General features: G+C 45.6%; 1 long non-coding RNA gene and 1 pseudogene across 2 annotated transcripts in view; both read left to right on the top strand.

Annotated features, from left to right (window-relative positions):
• LOC132653759 (uncharacterized) overlaps positions 1-20,811 on the top strand; it is an 80,040-nt gene that overhangs the window by 12,179 nt on the left and 47,050 nt on the right. For both annotated transcript variants that reach the window (XR_009591619.1, XR_009591620.1), the window contains one exon: positions 8,117-8,210. This is a non-coding gene — a long non-coding RNA (uncharacterized LOC132653759). The remainder of the gene's footprint in view (positions 1-8,116; positions 8,211-20,811) is intronic.
• LOC110546559 (gem-associated protein 8-like) lies at positions 611-1,473 on the top strand (annotated as a pseudogene).

The following is a 20,811-nucleotide window of genomic DNA, read 5'->3' as shown; positions in this document are numbered from 1 at the left end:
CAAGAACTCAGGTGAGGCAGCTCCAACGAGCTGAAGCATTTCTAAGGAGGAGGGTCAAGAGCCCACACATAGCATCCTGCTCCATTTGAGCACATCACCACACCGAGATAAGACACAGAGGCTGACGAGAGGGACTCATTAGAGAGCTTGGCATATATGGTTGTGGACACTAAGAAGTCCCACATTGCATTCCATGTGTGGTCTGGAGACCCAGGAGACTAGCTAGTGAGGTTCAGTTCCCTTAGAACCAGGGAAGCAATGAACTAATGCACAGTCCACGGCTGAAGACCTGCAGCCAGGGGTCAGAACTGTCAATGAAGGTCTTGGATCTAAGCTCTCTCAGAGAGACCCCTCCCAGAGGTCTGATGTCCGTGGGAAAAACAGAGGTATGCTAGGAGGAAGGGGGAGGGGAGGGGAGGGCCTCATTGTTTTTCATCTGAGCTCTCAGCTGGTCAGATGGTGCTGCCTACATTGGGTGGGGGGTGGGTCTTCCCCACAGCCACTGGTTCAAGTTTCAGTATCTTCCGGAAAAACCTCGAGAGACCTACTTAACAGCAGTGCTTTCTCAGTTATCAGGGCAGCCCACAACCCAAGTCAAGGCGGGATGACACCCTAAACTGCCAAGTTTATTCATAGTGGTCTAGCTAGGACCACATGACTAACTAGCAACATCTCCCTAAATCTCACTTTATCTCCCAGAAAAGACTACAAGCCCAGCCCCCTTCCCCAACAAGAGCTAGGCCCATTGTTGCCCACTGCCTGAGATCTGCAAGCTGAGATCACCCATTTGGACTTTGGCGATCAGAGACAGCAGCAATGGCATCAAAATGGAAAGCTACTACCTCTTGGTATTCTCACCCAGTATATGCAAGATACTGGTGACATCATTATCATGCAATGGTTTGGATGCAAGGCTACCGGAATGAATACAGAAAGGCCAGGGATTTTAATTTCCCATGGTTCTTCCTTCATGGAGTTCTTCCCTGGAACTCTCTTGCTTATGAGGCTAGGCATCCTTGGAACTATCCAGGCCAGAACCCAGCCTGACAGGAGTCTCCCTACAGTGTTTTGTATCTCAAAAGCTCTGGGCAGCCTGTGCATGACAGCAGTAGGATGCAGGCATCCACAAGAGAAGATGAAGCACTGTGTGAAGAGCAAGAGCTGGAGTCAGGTTCAGGTGATGAAGTAGAATGCGACCTGAGCCATATGGAAATCACTGAGGAGCTTCACCAGCACTTTGCAGGGACTGAGAGAGGCCCAGAGAAGAGCGGCGGCGACAGCACCAGCTGGAGGAAGAACACCTGAGTGACCATGTGAATGCTCCAGTCAGTGGAGCCCCCGTCTGAGAAACCAGGGGAGCGGCGTCAATCCCAGATGATCCTGGCCATGGAGGCTGCTGTGCTGCTGAGCTTTGACAAGTACTGTGACAGAAAGCAGCCAAAGCACTGGTCTGTCATCCCCCTGAAGTTCTGAGTTCTGGGCACAGGGACTCTAGGGAATGCCTCCTGAACACAGTTCCTAGCCCCCCCCCCAACCCCCGCATCTCTCCTGGACATTTTTTTTTTTTTCAGAGAAAGAGGCCTGTGTACCAACATGGTGGGTACAGTCTGTCAGCCACCTAGAATTCTGTCAGCAGGAGGCATACTCTTGCCAACGCAAGGAATGTTCTATTGACCTAAATTGATAATCGTGTATATTCCACTGGCTCTTGGTGTTCTCTGTAACAGAGTCCAATTCATTGAAATTATTGCCTAGAGATACTGCCTGGTGTTTCATATTTTTAATTTCCTTCTTTAAACCTTCCCGATGTCATAAAAGCCACAAGCCACATGCCATTTATTTTTTTTCCTTTGAGAACAGTTCTCATATAGCCCAAGCTAACCACAAATTCTTAAATCCCCCTGCTTCCATCTCCCAAATGCTAGCTTACAGGTGTACACCCCACACTGGGCTCCTATCCACATATTCCTTCTGACTGTAACGTTTTGGATCCCTGAAAATGATGCAAGTGTAGAGTAAGGCAAGTGTCACCTGTCACTCAGATAGGTATCAGCCTAATGCTCAATAAAAGACCTGAAAGTAAATAATTTGGGCTTGGTAGACCATGTTGTCTGTGTCATAGTGTCTAAAACCCTGTATTTACAGCATAAAAACAGCTAAATACATACTGAGTAAATAAATACATACTGAGTAAATAAATGGATGTAACTGTGTTCCAATAAAACTTTATTTGTAAAAAAAAGAAAGAAGAAAGAAAGGAAAAGAAAAGTAAATTACAAGACTTTGCGGCCTAGCCGGGTGCAGTGGCACCCTCCTGTTATCCCTACCTAACAACTAGGTAACACACCTCTCGGAGCCCCAAGCATTTATATACCCTCTAAAAAGTCCCCCAAATTCCAAATGTCACACAGAAACTGTCTGCAGCTGGGAAAATCATGCCCCCTGCCAGAGCATGAGGCAAAGCATAGTCAGCTGCTGTGAAGCAGCCTGGTAGCCCCACACCTGGGACTAAAGTGAAAACATAGCCTTAGAATATTTCTGTGTTTTTTTAAAGAAACCAAAACTCCAAAATTCCCACTACAGATTATCAGTCAATGCTGATAATATAGGCTTTTCCACAGGCCAATCTGGTGCGGGGGGGGGGGGTTGGGGGGGAAGGGCACTTTTCTAATTGATCTTTCCTCTTCCAGAATGACTTTAGCCTGTGTCAAGTTCACATAAAACTAAGCCATCACACCCCAGGTCATCCCTGTTTCTATCAATGGATTTTAGGGCACGCTCCACGAGGCTATGGCTGTCAACTGGGAGGAGCGAAGAGGAGTGACTGGAGGGCCACTTCCTCCTGCTTCTTGTGCCGTCAAGGCTCACTTAAACCCAATCAGGTAGCTTACTTCCATCTGATGATGGGTTGCTGCTGGACACACCCAGATTTTTAAATTTTTATTTTATTTTTATTAACTAAAGTTTATTCACTTTGTATCCCAGCTCCCCCATCCCCTTCCAAACCCCCCTCCTTCTTCTCCTATGCCCTTCTCCCAGTCCAATTATAGGGGAAGTCCTCCTCCCCTTCCATCTGACCCTAATCTATCAGGTCTCATCAGGACTGGCTTCTTTGTCTTCCTCTGTGGATTGGTAAGGTTGCTCCCCCCTCAGGTGGAGGTGATCCAAGAGCCAGCCCATGAGTTCATGACAGAGAGAGTCCCTGTTCCTATTATTGGGGAACCCTCTTGGACCCTGAGCTGCCATGGGCTACTTCTGCGCAGGGGTTCTAAGTTATCTCCATGCATGGTCCTTGTTTGGAGTATCATTGTCAGAAAAGACCCTTTTGTCCAGATTTTTTTGGTTCTGTTGCTCTCCTTGTGGAGCTCCTGTTACCTCCAGGTCTTTCTATCTCCTCCTTCTTTCATAGGATTCCCTGTACTCTGTCCAAAGTTTAGCTATGAATCTTAGCATATGTTTTGTTACCTGCTGGGTAGAGTCTTTCAGAGGCCCTCTCTGGTAGGTTTCTGTCTTGCTCCTTGTTTTCACCCTCTTCTGATGTCTATCCCATTTGCCTTTCTGACTGAGGATTGAGCATCTTACCCAGGGTCCACCTTCTTGCTTAGCTTCCTTAGGTGTACAGATATTAGTATGATTATCCTATATTATATGTCTAATATCCACTTATAAGTAAGTATATACCATGTGTGTCTTTCTGCTTCTGGGATACTTCACTCAGGATGATCTTTTCTAGATCCCACCATTTGTCTGCAAATTTCATGATTTCTTTATTTTTAATTGCTGAGTAGTATTCCATTGTGTAAATGTACCACAATTCCGGTATCTATTCCTCCACTGAAGGACATCTGGGTTGTTTCCAGCTTCTGGCTATTACAAATAGAAGAAAAAGTGGGGAAGAGCCTTGAATTCATTGACTCAGGAGACAACTTCCTGAACAGAACACCAACAGCACAGGCTCTAAGATCAACAATCAATAAATGGGACCTCATGAAACTGAAAAGCTTCTATAAAGCAAAGGACAATACCATCAGAACAAAATGACAGCCTACAGATTGGAAAAGGATCTTCACCAACCCTATATCGGACAGAGGGCTAATATCTATAATATATAAAGAACTTAAGAAGTTAAACAGCAACAAATCAAGTAACCCAATTAAAAAATGGGGTACAGAGCTAAACAGAGAATTCTCAATAGAGGAATATTGAATGGCAGAGAAACACTTAAAGAAATGCTCAACATCCTTAGTCATCAGGGAAATGCAAATTAAAACGAGCGTGAGATTTCACCTTACACCCACCAGAATGGCTAAGATCAAAAACTCAAGTGACAACACATGCTGGAGAGGATGTGGAGAAAGAAGAACCCTCCTCCATTGCTGGTGGGAATATAAACTTGTACAACCACTTTGGAAATCAATCTGGTGCTTCCTCAGACAATTAGGAATAGTGCTACCTCAAGACCCAGCTATACCACTCCTAGGCATATATCCAAAAGATGCTCAAGTACCCAACAAGGACATTTGCTCAGCCATGTTTGTAGCATCTTTATCTGTAATAGCCAGAAGCTGGAAATACACCCAGCTTTATGAGATGTGGTTCGTAATGGGCAGCTCAGGATGCAGAGTAAAGTGTGAGACATGTTTCTGTGAATATCCAGTAGCAGCCAAGAGCAGACTCTCATTAGGGAAGTGGTGATTGTAAGTGAGGGCAGGGCTTTATGCCACAGTCAGACAAGTCAGTCAGATTTTATTTTCCTGTGGGGTCCAGCCAAAGCCTGTCACGGCAATCCCACCACCTCTTCCATGAGGCTCATGGATCCCCCACTGGAAAATATCTGAACATTTTGGGGAACTTCCCCCTATTCTGGGCCCTACACAAATCTAGGGGCCGTTTGCATAGCTTAGTAAATGCCCAAAGAACACATCCAAGTGAGGAATATGAATAGGCCCATGAGAGGCTGTACTTCCTTTGGTTGGGGAGGAGGGTCATGTGTAATGACTTATCTTTTCCTGGAAGAGATGTTTTGACATGTCTAGATGTCTTGTGTTGAAATTCATTTGGATTGACCTCCCACTCTGACACACTAGTGTTTTACCAAGAAATCCGTAGTTGCTACTACTTTTTCTGAACTTTTTATTCATTCTTTGTGAACTTCACATCATGCATCCCAATCTCTCTCATCCCCTATCCCTTTGTATCCTCTCTCTTTTCTTGCAACTCATCTCCCAAAGAAAATAAAATAAGATAGAATAAAAAAAAAATCATGGAAGCTGTAGTGTGTCATAATGTGTTTCAAGTATACCCTTTTCTCCACACATCTTTACTTGCAAATGTTCTTTGCAATAAGTCATTGGTCTGTGTAATGGAAGTTTTGTTTTCCTTTAAAAACTTTATGTTATGTAAATATGTTTTTGTTTTAATCCCAAGTGTGGGATTTTAATTTGGGCTTTAGTTTGTTCACAGCTGATAATTGCCTCCTGCCAGCTGGTGATGTGCAGCACAGAGAGGTGCGTGGTCTTGAGCTCTGAGGGATATAAATACGAGAGCCCAGAGAGAGGTGTGGCAGTTTGGAGAGACCAGAGACAGACCGTGTGGCAGCTTGCTGCGTTTGCTGTTGACAGAGACTGATATAGCCCCTAAACAGCCAGGAGAATTAGAGGGGTCTGTGTTCCCTCTCCCCATTAACCTTCTCTCTCTTACCTAGGGTTAAAGGGTTGGTGGAAGGGAGGTAGAGGCTTAAAGACCCCAAATCAAATAGAGTTTAAAAATGAGTGCAACAGGTCTGGTTCGAGGCCTCTGGCTTCTACTACACTATCTTTACTGGATGCCTCTAGGATATCCTGTTGCTGCCCTGTGTCATGGAGATTCTGCAGCTTTGGATCTGCAGGACTGGCCCTTTCACGAGTCCCCCCAGATCATAGATGAGGTAGATGTTGGAATGGCCCAACTCAAAGCTCCGAATCAGGGCCTGGGTAAAGGGCAAGGCTAGCTCAGCACAGTGGCTCAGGCTGCAGTCCAGACCAGGGATGTCCGAATGGTAACATGGGCCTGGGACATCAACACAGACCCCAGCTGCCATAGAACCATGCATGGACCCAGACATGGTCCCCAGCAGCAGCCTGGGCCTGATGTCCCCATAACCTCAGGTGGCAGTTCAGGCAAATCACCATGTCTCTCATAGGCAGCACAGCCCTCAGATATCACATGGTATGTGGTAGCAGCCCAGACCACAGACATCTGCTTGGCCTTTGGTGGTAACTCAGGCCACAGGCATTGACAAGGACCGCAGTTGCAGCAGGACCATAGAATGGCCCCTGGTGGCAGCCCAGGCCAGTACCTCACCATGTCCTCTTCATATCTACCTGTTTGTCACTGCTGTTGAGTCTCCAGTTCCACCTTTCCCCACAGTGTACACACCCTTCTGCTTTGCTTTCTCTTCCATCTCTCCACCAAGTACTCCATATTTCCCATCTCTCTATCACACAGTTGTCCATCACTGTGGTGCCTGAGGCAGATGCTTGGGTGTCTTTCCTCTGGCTTCCCAGGGCCAGCATGGCCAGGCAGTAGTTGCTACTTCTAACTCACTTGATCTGGTCAATGTGACATCAGTGCAACAGGCCAACAATGGGGAAGAACAGAAAGGTTGTTAAGATCCTTGTGAACCACACTGCAAACCAGGGCTGAAGAACAGATACTTTAAGGAAGGCTGGATAAGGTGGCCTTGCCAGATGAAACCACACAGACTCTAATGGGCGTTATGGAGATACAAGGGTAAGGAAAGAGGTGTTGGCAGCCATTGTCTACATGCTAGCCACCAGCCACATGCTCATGTGCCCAGGCTAGGAAACAGCGTCTACTAGGGAGTGTGTGACTGGAGTCACTACCTGAGTGAAACTGTGACTGATCCCGCTGTCTTTCTCTAAAGTTCTCCTGGAAACGGCTCAGGACAAGAAGAGGGTTGGGTGCATGCGAGCGTGATGGTACTGTGTAGGTTCCCTTTTCTTCTACTCTTCTCCACCCTTTAAGCCTCCCAACACTAGATAGGAGAGAAAAAAGGATAGAGAGGAAAGGGAAGAAACCCCTAAAATGAAGTTACAGTTTTGAAAGGGGGCATTGTTTTTGTTAGACTACTTCCTTTTGATTAGGGTGAGTTCCTTGGAGAAAGTTTGATCTTTGCCATCAGGAGAGCTAACGTTGTTATTGTTCTTCTTCTTTTTCTTTTTCTGCTTCTGCTTCTCCTCCTCTTCTTCAAGCAACACTACTTAACAAACCATGACCAATAGCATCCAACCACCAACCAGCCACCAATCGGGGCTCTAGCATTATATACCCTCCGTAAAGTCCCCAGAATTCCAAACACCACACACTTGCAGAAAGTATCTGCAGCTGGCAAAACCACACCCTTGACAGATCATGAAGCAAATCATAGTCAGCTAGTGCAAAGCGCCCCATATCCTCACACCTGGGACTAAAACAAAAACATCCTCCCACAACATTTCTGTGTTTTTAAAAGAAACCAAAAATTACAAAATTCTCACTACATTCTTATTTTTTAAAATTAGGCTTGTTTATTTATTGTGGCAGTGGTGGTGGGCACATTAGCCACGAAGAACATATGAAGGCCAGAGGACAGCTTGTGGTATTGGGTATTGCTTTTACAGCTCCTAGGGATGGAACTCAGGTTGTCAAGCTTGGCAGCGGGTGCCTCTACCCACAGAGGCATCTTGCCGGCCCCATTTTTGTTTTTCTGTGACAGGGTTTTACTCGGTAGCCTATCAGAAATCTGGCTTGGAACTTGCTGTGTAAATCAGGCCGAGCTTGAGGTGATTCTCCTGCCTCGGCCTCCTGAATGCCTGGCTTACAGGCTTGTACCACCGTGCCTGGCTCACTCTGCATCTTTCAGTTCCGTTCACTGCCCAGCGTCTGCAGTCCCCCTCGGGGGTGTCAGAGCACTCATCTCACTAGTTTTCTATTTGGAAGTGGCTCTGGTCTTGTGCTTCTACTTGGCATTTGTCACTGGAGCAACCTTTTTTTTGCACAGGTCAGGAAGCCAACTGAAGGATCCTGCCACTGGCTAAGTATAGCTCTTCTTTTTGTTTGTTTGTTTGTTTTCTAGATCTAGGAAAAATGATCACAGGATGGGATTGGTGACCTATGAGATCACAGTGAGATGGAGCAAACCTGACAGTTTGTGGATCTTCTTAACCTCTGTAAGTCTTGACTCTGACTGTGGGGCCACCATTGAGGATCGAGTCTTTTTGAAAATCATTGTCAATCTAGGGCCAGTTCTGAATAGGAACTGAACACTCAGTTCAGTTCCCCTTCTCAAAGGCCTAGGGACCGCTTGGGGGATGGTGGACTGAAAGACAGATGAGAAGCCTTAAGGGTATTGTGCCCAGGATTTCTCTTGCAGTGGACCAGGCCTCTGCTTCAAGCAGGAGCTCAGATCTGTACCCTGGCTCAGATCTGAGGATTTCTGCAGTCTGTGACTTTTTGTTTTTACCTCTAAAGTTACACTTTTGCTCGTGGATCCTGGAAGTTTTCTGTAGAAAGAGGGAGCCAGAAGTTAGCAAGCGTTCTATTGGTTCTCCTGAAGGAACACCGTGAACCATCAGCCAGCACCACAGGTCTGCCCGGGCCGGCCTGCTTAGACTGTGGCTTTGCTTCTGCTCTCCATTGTAGTAACTGCAGCCACTGTGCCTGTGCCTGCTGTGTGGCACTGCCTGGCCTGTGCCACCCTGGGATCCAATGACTGTCACTGAATTTGAGTTCTCCATCTGACTACTTGGGCCCCACTGTAAAGTATAGTTTTCAGTGATGAGCAATCACAGGACACTAGGATGCTGCCCCTTCATGGTGAAGGTCAGCCCTCTGGACCTTTCCAGTTTGGGCAAACAAGTTTAACAAGTTGACTCCAATCTAGAATAATCAATTTCCTATGCCATTCATTCACTCCTCTAAATAAAACCACCGAAAGTCTCTGATTTCTGATTCCTTCACTGTGGGCCACTATATGTAATCCACACATACAAAAAAAAATCAAACTAACTAGCTAACTAACAACTAACTAGTCTTTGTTTGTTTTGTTTGAGATAGAACTGTGCAGTTCTGACCAACCTTGAATTTGGTTTGTAGTCGAGGATGGCCTTAAATTCAGACACCCACCTGCCTCTGTCTCCCAAGTGCTAGAATTAAAGGAGTGTGCCACCATGTCTGGCTTTAATGTGGTTCCTGGAGCTGCATCATTAGCCACAGACCTGTGTTTAGTACTTCCATGCCAATAAATTTGTCCTGATTCAATTTTATGTTTGGGTCTGCCCTATCTCCCTGTCTCATTTGATCTCTATTACCACTTGAACTCAAATGATTTTTTTTTTTTACTACATTTCTGTCTGTATAAAATGGGGGGAAGTCCATCAGTTCTTCTAGAATGCAGAGCACTTCCTTATGGGTCACATACTGTTCCCCACTGGGACCCAGGACTACAATTGTGCTGGTTAGTTTTCGTTGTCAGCCTGACACAAACCTAGAGACACCAGGGAAAAGGGAATTTCAACTGAAGAACTGTCTCAATCAGATTGACCTATGGCCGTATCTGTGAGAGGTTGTTTTGATTGATAATTGATGTGGGAGGGCCCAGTCCGCTGTGGGAGTCACCATCTCTAGACAGGTGGGCCTGTAAGAGAAAGTGAGCTGAGCATGAACTCCAGAGATCAGGCCAGTAAGCAGCATCCCTCCGTGGCTCCCGATGTCCAGTTTTTGCCTTGAGTCTTGTCCTGACCATTGAGTTCTTGTGATAGACTATTACTGGCAAATGTAAGCCAAATAAATCCTTTCTTCTCCAACTTACTTTGGTCAAGGTGTTCGTCACAGCAACAGAAGAGCAAAGAAAGACATGCAGGGAGGGGTGGTCCTGGAAGGGACCAGTATTGTCGTGTCTGGCAGCTACCTTGGGGGAGGTCATTTCTGTTTCCTTGGGCATTACAGATTTCACCCAGGTGGACAGAGAGATCCCACTTATGAGATAGGAACCATGTCTTTTATTTAAATTTTTAAAGATTTATTTTATTTTTAGTACGTGTGTGTGTGTGTGTGTGTGTGTCTGTCTGTCTGTCTGTCTGTCTGTCTGTGTGAGCATATGCTACATATGTGGGGTAGGGGGATTGCCGACAAAGGCCAGAGACATCAGATCCCCTGGAGCTGGAGTTACGGGGTTGTAAGCCACCTGGCATGGGTGTTAGTAATTGTGTCAGGTCCTCTGGAAGAGTGATACATGCTCTTACCCACTGAGCCATCTCTCCTGCCTATGGGAACCATTTCTGCTGACAAGGAGGTTCATTAGAACCCAGAGGCTTGGCGTCCCCAGCTTTACGAGGGTCTTCCCAGATGAGCTCACCCCAGCTTTCCAGATCCATTCTTTCCTAGCCAGTGCCCTCCTTTCAACAGTAGATTTACCTTGCCTGGTGATCTAGTGAGTGTAGAATGAGGTTCAGTATTTGACTTTCAGGACATTCCTCTCCGTGTCTGCAGGAGACAGGGCTTCCCCTCACAGCACAGGGGCTTACAGATCATTTGTGTGGTGCTTGGTAGGAACTGCAAACCCTGAGCCCAACCTTTTGGTCACCTGACCCAGCAATATTAGGAGCAAAAGACTCATGTCTCAATTTTCAGAAGAAATGTTCAGAAGTATCATATGAAGAGTTACTTAGCTCCTGATTTCTTAGTTCTAGTAATAGAATTATTAGTGGTTTTAAGTCTAATGAGACTAGATTGTCAAAATCAGAAAAACACACTTGATACCAAAATCTGTGTTAGTCAGCATTCTCCAGATAATCATCATATATATTTAATGAACTATACATATCTACATGTCCATTCATTCATTCTTTTATCCATCCATGCATCACCATCCATCCAGGATGGTTAGTGTTGTCAGGATCTAGAATCACCTAGGAGACAAGCCTCTGGACACACAAGTGAGGGATTATCTAGACTGAGTTAATTGGGATGGGAATACCCACCCACTGTGGTTGGCAACACTGCTTAGCTGGCATCCAGAACTGTATAAAAAGAGAGAAAGTGAGCTGAACACAAGATACTCATTGGTCGCAGACACAATATGGCCGGGTGCTTCAGACTCCTGCTGCCTTGATTTTCCTGCCATCATGTGTTGTACTTTGAACTGTGATTCAGAATATAAATCCTTCCTAAAGTTACTTTTGTCATGGTACTTTATCACGGCAACATAAAAGTAACTAAGATAACACCTATCATCTCTATCTGTCTGTCTGTCATCTATCTATCAATCATCTATCTATCCATCTATCATCTAGCTACCTACCATCTAAAATGAAAATCTGATTCATGCAATTTAGAAAGTTCCACATTTCTTGTCTGGATCTGGAAATGACTGGAGTCATCGGTGTGATTCAGCCCTTAGACAGGTGCCTGAGGTTCGGGAGGGCTGGTGGTGTGAATCTTGTCTTCAAGCAGAAGTCTGATGTCTCACTTAGCTTCATCGATGAAGAAGGAAAAAATGAGACAAATTGTTTTCTTCTACCTTTTCTATTCTGGATCTCAGTGGCCTGGGAAGGTCACCTACCTTGTTGCTACTTTTGGCTGATTACCTCTAGAAGCACCCTCAAAGATGCACTCCCTGGTGGCCATGTTTGATCTGAGTGCCTTTGGCTAGTCAAGTTGATATGTCAAAGCTACCATCACACTGTGTGTCTATCTGATGTGGCTTAGTGTCTTCCTCTATTATAATCAGTGTCAGAAGGTTAGAGGCCTCTAAGGTCACAGTGATGGATAAAAGCAAAACCAAGAACAGGTCAGGCCCGGATATGGTTGTGGTCCCTCCCCATAACCAGAACAGTATGTGATAATATTTCCTGTTAATATAACAGGATCTCAGTCACCTAGGAGGCACACTTGTAGTCTTACCTATGAGAAAAAAAAAGTATCATCTTCACTTCATAATAGACTATTGGAGACTCAGAGTAGCAAAAGCCAAGCGTCTTCAACAGTTGAACACCAGCCTGGAATGGCAGGCCCAGTGACTGAACACAGAGAACAGTTTGTAAACCAATGGTCTGTCCTCCCTTTTATGAATAAGCAGGAAGGTTGGAGCTTACACGTTATCTAGCACTTATCTTCCTTCTGTGGCTTTCCTCAACAAAAACCTTGTGTGGGTTCATTCTCTGTTTTACATCTGTTTATCTTAATGCTTAACAGGGAAGCTTGGAGGTTAGTGGTTGTCTACTCTACATTTCCAGAGGGCATGTGTGGGTTAGCATAGGAGAGTTTGGATATATTGGGTCCTGAGAACTAGCAAGCATTAGCAGGGCTCTAGTGTTCTCTGTTCATTGGACCTCAGGTCCCATTTGGAAATGAACTACCAGATTTTATTTCTAACAGGTGTTTCCAGAGCCATCTAACCCAGGCAGGAGGGAGCACCTTCTAGCAGGTGGCCCAGTACCAAAAAAAAAAAAAAAAAAAAAGCCTAAAGAAAAAGCAGTGCTGGCTACCTGCCGCCTCTTGGTCTGGAGCCAGTGTGTCTGTCTCTCTGCTGCCACTGTCCTCTTCTGATGTCAGACACAAGCTTTTTCAGCTGCCTTTAACATGAACTGAACACCAGTGACTCTTCAGGAACTTTCCATGCCTTCAGCACCAGATTGAGATTGCTGAGGTGATCAACTCTGTGAACCAAACAGCATCCCCAGTGTTGTGTGAGTCAATCTAATAACCCTCCTTTATTAATACATATTTCTTCCATTAGTTCCATTAGTCCTATATCTAAAGAACTAGGTTTAATCTAGTAGCAGATCCTAGAGAGGTAGAACTCTGAGGGTGAAGTTCTGTAATGGGTTTGATGGTGTCTGGATCTGGCTTTCCAATTCACCTATGCCTAAAATTATTACAGACTCTGCAGTACTCTAGTAGTGTAGAGATAGCGTTGCTAATCCATCTTATGAATCAAAGAACTGTACAGAGTGCATGCATGCTCCTGCATGAGTGTGTGTACACACACACACACACAGAGAGAGAGAGATACGTAAATTACTGTAATTTTTAAAATGAAAGTAAAAGGAAAAAGAATGGCCCTTCTGAGAATGGAAGTGGGCTGAGAGCTGGGAAAGGCTAGAAGCTCTGATGGAACTGAGCCAGGGCAGTCATAAGCCTCTGTGGATCGTTTATCCAGCACCCACATGTGGTACATTTGGCGGGCGGGAGCTTGGCTCCGGTGCTCTCTGTCCCTTATATCCCTGGTTGGATGTTTCCAGTCTTCCATTACATTGGTTTCTTTCATAGGTTAATCTTCATCCTCTTTTCTCCCAACATGCTGTGCTAGTGGACAGCAGAGGCCAAGCAGTATCCATAATGGTCCAACTTGGGTAGCTTAGTAGTGTGTGTTCCCAAAAGTGCAATAATGGGGGTGAGGCTTACTAAGCCCTACTCAATCTGTATAAGCAAATTCCAGAGCAAATGAAACATTTGCCTTGAGGGACTAGAGCTCCAGCTCAGCATTTAAGAGCACAGGCTGCTCCTCCAGAGAGCCCAGGGTTCAATTCTGAGCACCCACATGGCAGCTCACAACAGTCCGTAGGGACTTGAGTCCTAGGGGCTCCAATGTCCTCTTTTAGCCTCTACAGCCACCAGGCATGCAAATGGTGTACAGATGTGCATGCAGGCATAATATCCATACACATGAAATAAATGAAAAGATTTAAAAAGTTTACTTTGAATTGTAGCAACAGAGAATCTCAGTTCCTCAACCAGTTCCCAGCCAAGCCAGCTTACAGACCAAGAACCCCCTGAGAAAGGACCATGTCATGCTACCAAAATGTTTTATGCTGGGTGTTGGAGATGGACACCTTTTATCTCAGTGCTAGGGAGGCAGAGGCAGGTGGATCTCTGTGAGTTCAAGGACAGCCTGGTCTACAGAGTGAGTTTCAGTACAGCCAAGGCCACACAGTGAAACCCTGTCACAAACAAACAAACAAACAAACAAAAAGATCTGCTGTCAATCAAGTCTATCAATCTCTCTCAAAAGGAACCCACTGGCTTTGTTTAGGGTAACTGTACAGTCAGGAAAAGGAAATAACCAGACTTTCCAGGGCCTACTAGATACTGTCTTTGAGCTGACACTGATTCTGGAAAACTCCTTCCAAAGCCTTGTGGCCCTCTGGTTAAGCAGGGACTTATGAGGTCAGGTGATGAATGGGGTTTCCATTGGGTCCATGAACTTACCTCAGTCCTAGAATGTGTCACTGGGACAGATATACTTAGGGGTTAGCAGAATCCCAACATTGGTTATCAGATGTATGGAATGAGGGCTAGGTCTAAAAGGCTAAATAAAAGCCATTAATTGCCTCTACCAGGAAAAAGTGAACCAAAATAAGAAAATTCCCTGGAGGTATTACAGAAATAAGTGCCACCATTAAGGCCTTGCAAGATGCTGGGGGTGGAGTAGAGTGGGGAGATGGCTCAATGGTTAACAGCACTTGGCTGCTCTTGCAGAGGACCGGATTTGATTCACAGTGTCCACTTTGTGGCTTACAACTATCTATAACTCCAGTTTCCAGAGACCTGATGCTCCTTTCTTACCTCCAAGGGCATCACACACATGTGGTTCATAGACACATATGTAGTTCATAGGCAAAACATCCATACACATTTTTTTTTTTAATGAGAGATGCTGGAGGAACTTAGAGGTTAAAAGCACTGGCTGCTCCTCCAGAGGATCCTGGTTTAGGTCCTAGCACCTACATGGCAGTTCACAACTGTCTGTTACTCCAGTTCTGGGGGATCTAATGCCCTCTTCACGTGGGCACCAGGCACACATGTGGTGCATCTACAAGCCCGCAAACTACTCATAAACAAAGTAATACAGTACATACATAAATCTGAAAAAAACTGGGAAGATGCAGGAGAGGTGGTTACTACCACCTCTTTTACTTCCTCTTAACTCTCCCTTTTAGCCTGTGCAGAAGACAGATGGAACATGGAGGATGACAGTTGACTATGGCAAACTTAATCAAGTAATAACTCCAATCACAGATGCAATGCCAGATGCAGCTTCCTTACTGGAGCAGTTTAACGTATCTCCTGCTACCTGGTGTACAGCTACTGGTCTGGCAAGCTCTTCTTTCTTGAAACCTGTCCATAAGCAATTTGCTTTCAGCCAGCAAGGCTAGCGGTATACCTTTATAGTTTTACTCAAGGGTTTATTAGCCCCCCTGCCATAGTTTAGTTTGCAGGGAACCTGATACGCAAGGTATCGCATTGGCCCATTGCATTGATGACATTGTGTCAACAGGACTATGTGACAGGGAAGTGACAGGCACTCTAGACTTGTTAGAAAAGCATTTTGATTTTTGGATACAGAAAGATCCTTATTTGGGTGTGTTACTCTGGCTCGTACACCAAATAAACTCAGAAAGCTGCTAGTTTTGAGTGGGACCCAGCTGCTCTGCCACTTGGATCATATGATCCAGGAAACTTGATGGTTACTTAACCATCAAGATAGGAATGCTGTTTGGAGTCTTTGGAAGTTCCTTATAGGTGAATCACAGTGGAGATCTTTGGGATTTTGGAGTGGAGCCCTACCATTATGTACAGACAACCATTCTCCCTTCGTGAGACAACTCTTGGCTTGCTATTGGGCCTTCGCATAAACTTAAAATTTAACAGTGGGATGTTGAGATCTGTATCAGTCTCTCATTCCTGAATGGGCATCATTAATGCCCTCCTTAACGCCATCATTAATGTTAGGGTTATATGCAGAAGAGGTGACTGAAAGATTTTAAGATTCAGAGGTGGAGGGTAGCTCCAGGGAAACAGGATGGATTCACTCAAGAATCCACAGACACTGTGTGATAGCACACACAAGATCTACACAGGTTCAAATCAGACCATATCTCAGCACTGAGAAGGGGAAGTATACACAAAGTCCCTGACATAACCCAGAAGCTATTAACAGTTGATAAGTGCTGAGAAAGGGAAAATCGGTTTTCTCCAATGGCGTGTCACTAGGTACATCAGCCACACTCCAGGAGAGGCTCCATGCCCAGGAGTAGTTGGCCAACACAAATCAGATTCTGTGTTTCTGTTTGTTTCATTGGTTTGTTGTTCTATCATTGGCAAACTGATGTCAGTGATCTTAGAATTGCCCTGAAGAAGCAGCTGTGGTACTGAAAACCGAGAGACAGTGCTAAAGGAAGGAAACACACAGATTCGAGCAGAGACTGAACAGACAGCGGGGGATGTGAGTGAGGTCCAGCCAAGGGCTTCTCTGAAAAGATGAAAAGTCTTGAAAAGCAGGTCACAGAATCCAAAAACAATGCTGGGAAAGGACAGGGAGACAAATTGATGCTCGGGAGGAAGGTCAGGTAGCGCAGAGCACTAGCGGTTTCTTAGGGATGCATCTAAACACATAGCTGCCACACAGCCAGGGAGTACAGTCTCGGCATTTGTCCCGAAGAAACAAAAATCCATATCCACTCAATAGCACATCCACACATGGAGGGTCAGGCTGTCCCCTCCAGCTCTCCCCACCACCTCCTCCCCAGCCGGAGGCTTACCCCATAACCCAGACTCCCCTTGAACCTAATACATAGTCATGTTGGTCTCATACTGACAGGAACACTCCTGCCTCAGCCACCTGAGTGCTAGGATTATGAGCTCATAGCAGCTATTTTTTTTAATGTCATACATGAGTACATGTATGTACATACATGAGTATTTGCATCATTTTACTTACCCATCTCCAACTCCTCCCATATCCCAACTCACTCCCTCTCAATTCATGACCTCTTCTTTAATGAGTGTGTGTGTGTGCATGTGTGTGTGTTGAGACAGGGTTTCTCTGTCTATCCTTGGCTGTCCTGGACTCACTTTGTAGACCAGGCTGGCCTCAAAATCACAGCTACCCACCTGCCTCTGACTCCCAGAGTGCTGGGACCATGCCTGGCTAGTATACATATATTTTTAGGTAAGCAAAATAATGTTTCTCTATTACTTTTTCAAACACTCTTTTTTTTCCATAATAGCCCCACATGTAATAGATAAAAAAATAATAAATGTGCCTTTAAAAATGAATGGCTGGCTAGCTGTATTGGGTACACCTGTTCTCCCAGAATATTGTGGGTAGAGACAGGAGGATCAGTTAAAAGTCATCCTCAGCTACAGAGGAAGTTCAAGGCCCGCCTGGGCTATGTGAGACCCTGTGTCACTCCTCCCAAAAGGAAGATAGAGAATGTAGAGATGAAGAACAGATCAGTAGTTGTGTAGTTGTCTGGGGAAGTGTGGGGCCGCGGCTTCTACTTGGGAAACATCAGGGATACAGTGAGGATGAAGTTCTGACTACTCCGGTGGTGGTTATGTAAAGCTACACACAGCACACGCACACATACACACATACATGGGTGTGTGCACACATGCCCCTTCGCACTCTCCAGTGCAGGTGAGTCTGGCTAAGTCTGAGTCATTTGTGCACATTGACCAGGTGCTGATTCTACTTGTCACGGTCTTTATCAAGACCTCCGCTTTGGGGGAGGCCCGAAGGAATAACCCAAGACTTCTTGTATACTTCTTGAGGATCTATAGTTTTCTCAAAAACAGTGTTGAAGCCAGATTTCAGATCGTGAAAGTTGAAAATGTCAACTAAATCAAAACATGGCTAAAAAAAAATGTAAATGAACAAAGGTTACTGAGAACAGATAAAATAGGAGAGGAGAGAGAGCTCAGCAGTCAAGAGTGCTTGCGGCTCTTACCAGGACCTGAGTTCAGTTCCCAGCATCCACATGGGGCATCTCACCACCTCCTGTAACTCCAGTTCTGAGGGTTCTAATGCCTACAGCCTCCTTTGAAGGGGGCCAGGCCGTGAGCTTTCTAGGCTGCTGCTTCCTGTATTGTCCCTGCTTCCTGGTCCATGAAGATCGAGGCAGAAGCAGCCACACTGTCCCACTGCTACACCTCCCTAACACCAGTCCTCTCCCATCTTGATGGACTATGCCATCATCCCACGAGCCGGAACAAACCCTTCTTCTCTTACTGCTTTTTCTTAAGCACATGGTCACGGCACCAAGAAAAAAGTAGCTAACAGGAGAGACATAAATATTCACACAGAAAATGGAAATGTCTAGCTGACCCGGCGGACCTCAGCAGATACCAGTTGGCTGGGTGTGAGCTGTAAGGAGAATGTAGCCTTATCAGGAGGACCCCCTGCCTTCACCTTGTGACAAGGAAACAGAAAGGAGTGGAGTAGAGAGGAGGGCAGCAGGGACCCAGCTGCTGAGCCTTCTTCCTGCAGCAAGGCAGTGTCTAGGGGACAGGTTTTGAGGGTGGGTGAGAGAGGAAACTGGAGTAAATGTTAGACTGGGGAGGCGTGCTCAGAGTGCAGCGTGGCTGGGTCTGGGCTTGAGGAAATCGGCAGCAAGAGCCATCTGGGGACGTGGGAAAACGGAATTTGGGTTATGTTTTCAATGTGACTAGAGAGTTATTATGAACATAGCAGATGTGACAGTGATGGATTGCAGTTCTCTGAGAGTACACCCTCCATATTTGGAGGTGAGTGCTGAATTTGCTAAACTAACTTACATGTGGAACACTGTGTTCACAATTGACTTTAACTCTAAACACTTAATTGCCATTATTCAGGAACGCAGACACACACACAAACGTACACATATGTGCACACACAGGGAGAGATGGACACTGAGACAGAAAGAGAAAGACAGGGAGACAAAGATAGACACTTGCACACAGAGACAGTCACGTCGACAGACACATACATATAGACACAAATACACACACACACGCAGAGAAACACACACATGCTTTCTTGAAGAGCTTGCCACCTATCACAGTGGGACAGCAAATACAAAGTCTGCATATTAGGCCTGCAGAGTGGAAACTCCAGCGGGGTTTTCATGGTTCAGTCGGATGCCGAATTGCTTCTCCGGGAAGTGCAAATCTCTGCTCTCTAGCCTTCCACTTACTGGACAAGACTACCTCATGGGGATCACCTGACTGTCCTAGTTTGATTTCCATGGCTGTGATAAACACTATAACCAAAAGCTACCTAGGGATTTATTTCACCTTACAGCTTCTAAGTCCATCACTGAGGGAAGCCAGGGCAGAAACCTCAAGGCAGAAACTGAAGCAGAGGCCCCGGAGGAGCACTGTTTACTGGCTTGTTCCTCATGGCTTGGACAGCCTGCTTTCTTATAGAACCCAGGACTACCTGCCCAGGGACGGCACCACTCACAGTGGCCTGGCCCCTCTTAAATCAATCATTAATCAAGAAAATGCCCCACAGAAATTGCCTACAGGCCCATCTGACAGCAGTTTCTTCTTTCCAGGTGACTCTACTCTGTTAACGAAAACTAACCAGCACACTTGCTTAGTTATTCCTCACGTGGATAAAACATGCTCGCAGCAGCAGGGTTTCAAACCCACATCTGGGCAACATGTCCTGGACCACTCACTAGTTTGTGGCCAATAGCTGACAGAAATCAAAGGAAGAAAGATTTGTTGTGGCTTGCAGTTCAGGAAATGCAGCATGCGCCATGACCGAGGGCTACTTGGTCCATGGTGCTGACTAGATAGCAGAGAAATGGGAACCCTAATTCAGCTGGCTTTCTCGCCTATGGAATGGTGCAACCACATTCAGGGTATCGTCCCTTCTTAGTTACACCAGGAACGTCTTCATCCAAAGGTGCTACATTAATGCCCCCAAGTGCTTTATTTTTATTTTATATTTAAGTGTTTGTGTGTGCATATATATGTTTATATACGTGTATATATGTGCAGAGAGGTGTGTGCAAGTGCAAAGGCCAAAAGAGGGTGTCAAGCATCCTCTAACACTCTATCCCTTTGAGTCAGGGTCTCTCCCTGAACATGTGGGTTACTCTCAGCTAGGCTTGGAACCAGCAAGTCCCAATCATCCTCATGTCTCTGCCCTCCTTAGCACTGACGCTCTGGGTGTTTGTAGGGATGGATCTCTTGCCTTGTTACATGAGTGTTGGGATTCAAACTCCAGTCATGATTTCAGAGCAAGCACTCTTGACTCTCAAGCCACCTCTCCAGCATTCTCAGGGTTTTTCAATCCAGACAAGTTGACAAACAAAATGACTAGCCTGCTAGGATGTCATAAAGAATTACCCATCACAGTATATGTTTGCTATGTTCTTTCTGTTACTTTTCTATAAAATGGTAAAACAGTCTAAGATTTTTCATTCAACAAAAGTCACCTTGAAGGGAGTGGGAGGAGCCACCCATCGTGGCACACACCTTTAATCACAGCAATCAGAAGGCAGAGGCTAAGGGATCTCTTTGATTTCCAGGATATCTGGGGCTTTATGATAAGACTTAGAAAAGAGAAACACACGCACACATACGCATGCACACACTCACAGGTGCACGTGTGGGTGGAGGTCACAGATCAGGAGGCTATATTTACCCTGATTATGAGCAACACATGATCTCTATGGTGATACCCTAGCGTCTCCAGCAAGACAAGGCACGTTATCCCATCCATCAGTTGACAAGGGGCACAGCAGGTAGTTTGTGAAATGGAAACAGACATGGCCGAGACTTGTGCTTACTTAGTTAACAAGCAGAGAAATAGGAAGTCAAAGCCAGAAAGCAAGATCACTGTACACCAATGACTGGTACACACAGTTTTAAATGTGTAAGCAAGAGCGCATATCACCCATGGCACCCACGTGTGGCCAGTGAGTTTTAATCTGCAACCAACCCTTGGGAAACAATTTGGCCATGTCCTCTGAAGTGCATGCTGACACCCCC

This window comes from Meriones unguiculatus, chromosome 1, assembly GCF_030254825.1.
Source record: "Meriones unguiculatus strain TT.TT164.6M chromosome 1, Bangor_MerUng_6.1, whole genome shotgun sequence".
Lineage (NCBI taxonomy): Eukaryota > Metazoa > Chordata > Mammalia > Rodentia > Muridae > Meriones > Meriones unguiculatus.
This window is presented reverse-complemented; position numbering and strand designations above follow the sequence as displayed.